Source organism: Convolutriloba macropyga, unplaced genomic scaffold (assembly GCF_964194025.1).
Source record: "Convolutriloba macropyga unplaced genomic scaffold, txConMacr16.3 SCAFFOLD_3731, whole genome shotgun sequence".
Lineage (NCBI taxonomy): Eukaryota > Metazoa > Xenacoelomorpha > Acoela > Convolutidae > Convolutriloba > Convolutriloba macropyga.
In genome coordinates this window covers 19141-22500 of record NW_027451642.1, presented here as the reverse complement: position 1 = coordinate 22500, position 3360 = coordinate 19141, and the positions used below count along the sequence as shown (strand labels likewise).

The window sequence follows — 3360 nt, the reverse complement described above, 5'->3', positions numbered from 1 at the left end:
ATCAACACCTTTTGTGGTGACTCATGAGCAAGTAGTTAGGCGCCTTAACCCAACTTTTGGTTCATCCCACATCGCCGGTTCTGCTTACCAAAAGCGGCCCACAAAAAGCTTGCATTCATAGTCCAAGTGCAATTAAGTCACAAGGACATCTCACCGATTTATAGTTTGAGAATAGGTGAAGGAAAAATTTTCCCCCATTCCTCTAATCATTCGCTTTAACCGATGAAATTGCTTTGCGAAGATTTTTCAATCTTGCTCAAGCTTTTGCTATCCTGAGGGAAACTTCGGAGGAAACCAGCTACTAGATGGTTCGATTAGTCTTTCGCCCCTATGCTCAGGTCAGACGATCGATTTGCACGTCAGAACCGCTTCGGGCTTCCACCATGGTTTCCCGTGGCTTCGCCCTGCCCAAGCATAGATCACCATCTTTCGGGTCGTGTGCTACTTGCTCTGGATCAGTCATGCAATAAGAGCAAAACCGTCCGTGGTTGCGGGACACCGAATCGGCGCCCTCACCACACAAAGTAGTGCAATTCATAAAAATTACACTGTTCACTTTCATTTCGCGTGTGCGCTTTCAATGAGCGACAACACTTGCAAGCAACTCACACTCCTTGGTCCGTGTTTCAAGACGGGCTGTAGAGAGCATTGAATAGGAAGTTGAGGTCAGACAGGCAATCAAGATCAATTTATCTCATTTTGTTTAGAATCAACAAGAAGAATTCCGAGGAAAACTTCTGCTCGATTCATTAACAAGATTTGCCAAAAGACGACAACTACACTACTCGGTAGCCGAGAATATAATATCAAGGCATTGAGTATGGTAACGCTCACTCCAGTTCCCCTTCAACAGTTTCACGTACTTTTCACTCTCTCTTCAGAGTGCTTTTCAACTTTCCCTCACGGTACTTGTTTACTATCGGTCTCGCTTTATAATTAGCTTTTGGAGAGACATATCTCCAGCTTCGAGTTGCACTTTCAAACAACTCTACTCATAGGAATGAGCCATTATGACTGGTATCGAAAATGACCTTTACAGGATTTTCACCTTCTTTGATGCTACTTTCCAGTAGACATCAGGACAAATTCACCAGTCTAGCATCAAACCATACCGGACACCGAGAAATGTTGCCATTTCTCTTCCCGATGAGCTTTTCCCTGTTCATTCGCCATTACTAAGGGATTCTCAGTTGATTTCTTTTCCTCCCCTTACTGATATGCTTAAGTTAAGGGGGTTCTCTCGCCCAATTCAGGTTATGTAGTTGATTGTCTCTTAATTGGTTCACTGACCAATATGAGACAGAAACCGATTCAGCAGTTTTGTTCGCTACTACTATCAAACACAGGTCGAAGTTTCCATTCAGTCATTAATTCCAACTTTCAAATGTTGTTGTTTCAGCTTTCGCTTACTAGAAGCAACATAATACTCGCTGCAATACAGACCTCGGGAAACCCTCACCGTGAATAAGGTTCACTCACATATTTCACTACATTTTGCGTGGGATTGGAGATGAGGCTACTCGTTCTTGCTCAGTACTAGGCTGAAAATTAACGAAACTTCGTTACAAACGTTCACATGTTGATGTTTCCGCTTTCGCGTACTCGAAACAACATAATACTAGTCTTTGTAATTTAGTTTCATAATTTCAACTGTTCTCATGCAGAATTTTTGCTCATTCTTATCCCAAATTTTGACCTGGCTACTAGTTACACTCCTTGTACTTATTGCAAAATGACCACAAATTTCAACAGCTTTCACATGTTGCTGTTTCGGCTTTCGCTTACTACAGTCAACATAATACTCGTTGCAAAATAAGTGCTCGGCATCTGCAATTTTCCAAAGACGAAGTTTCGCCAGTTCAATTTTCGCTCGCCAATTATGGCTACTAATTCACACGGTACTGAGCTCAACAACATTAAATTTGTTCAGCAAGACTTTCACATGTTGATGTTTTGGCTTTCGCCTACTAGAAGCAACATAATACTCGTCTTGTTAGCTCATTCAATGAGAATAGCTTTTCCCGTTGAGAATTTTTGCCTTCAATTGGCGTTGTAGTGAGTTTGGCTACTCAGATCACCAAATACTTGTGACAATTCGAACCAGAAATGTTTTCAATTTTCACATGCTGATGTTTCGGATTCAACCTACTAGAAGCAGCATAATACTTGTATTCAACAATTTCTGTATCAAATCCCAGTTTTCTCTGGTGCATCTTTGCCAAACTATTCCAAACTGCCTGAGTCTGAATACCAATTACAGGTACTAGTAAATGCACGTTACTAAGGACTATATAGTTCTAGGTTACTGTACACAACGACGTTCACATGTTGATGTTTCAGCTGCCGCTTACTAGAAACAACATAATACTTATCGTGCATACCTTTCCATAACTTGTCCTTTTCAGATGCATTAGTTTCCCTTTGTCTTGGCTTCTACAGTCAGACTGGCTACTAGTAACAGCACAGTACTAATCACATATCGTTCTACAGTTTGCAGACAACTTTCACATGTTGATGTTTCAGCTTTCGCCTACTAGAAACAACATAATACTCGCTGTATACATTTGTAGTTCTCTATGTAACTTTCATGTGAAGAAGTTTCGCCAGTCTTTTTGACTGTCTCAAATCTGAGTCATGCTTAGGCTACTAGTTGCTTCATAGTACTTATCGCCTCGAGATCATTGAACAAAACTTGATTTTCACATGTTGCTGTTTCAGCTTCCGCTTACTAGAAACAACATAATACTAGTCTCATTAAGTTCCGTCTCTTTGCAATTTTCTTATGAAGAAAATTCGCCATCACAATGACTCCAGCAGTTCTTGATCAAGGAATGCAATCATTGATCAGAATGCTATTATTTGAATCGGTTCTGCTTTAAGTGTTCCAATTTTATTGGAAGCACCAACAATAGAACATCAATGTGTTCAATCGAGAGTTATATAACCCTGAATCGGACGCAGTCAACAGCCGAAGCCGAGACCGCCTTTTGCGTTAGAGAGGTCGGTAAACAAATCTTGCGATTCATACCGAATTAACACATATAGCTGTGCTCCTCTTCGTAAAGCGAGCCAAGTGATCCCCTGTTGAAGGATGTATTTGGACCAATCTAGTAGCATTTGGTTTCCAACAAGCTCTCCCAAGTTAGCTTACTTATTGGGCTTTTCAACCAATTCGGTTGGCTACAAGCATCATCAAAGTACTAGCCACAGTTTGATCGCAAAATTCTACGACTTTCACATGTTGATGTTTCGGCTTGCGCTTAGCCTACTATAAGCAACATAATACTAGTCATATCATAGAGCGTGATCAGCTTGTGACGTTCTCATGATGAAGTTTCACCAACAGTGTCTCACTTCGAG

At 41.0% G+C, this 3360-nt stretch overlaps 1 non-coding gene and 1 pseudogene across 1 annotated transcript in view; both read right to left on the bottom strand.

The window, feature by feature from the left end:
- The window catches only part of LOC142356864 (large subunit ribosomal RNA), a 3522-nt gene extending 2264 nt beyond the window's left edge, over positions 1-1258 (bottom strand). The window contains exon 1 of the ribosomal RNA XR_012761507.1: positions 1-1258. This exon is cut by the window's left edge and continues 2264 nt beyond it. This is a non-coding gene — a ribosomal RNA (large subunit ribosomal RNA).
- Positions 1259-2941: 1683 nt separating this feature from the next.
- LOC142356863 (5.8S ribosomal RNA) lies at positions 2942-3093 on the bottom strand (annotated as a pseudogene).
- Positions 3094-3360: the final 267 nt, after the last annotated feature.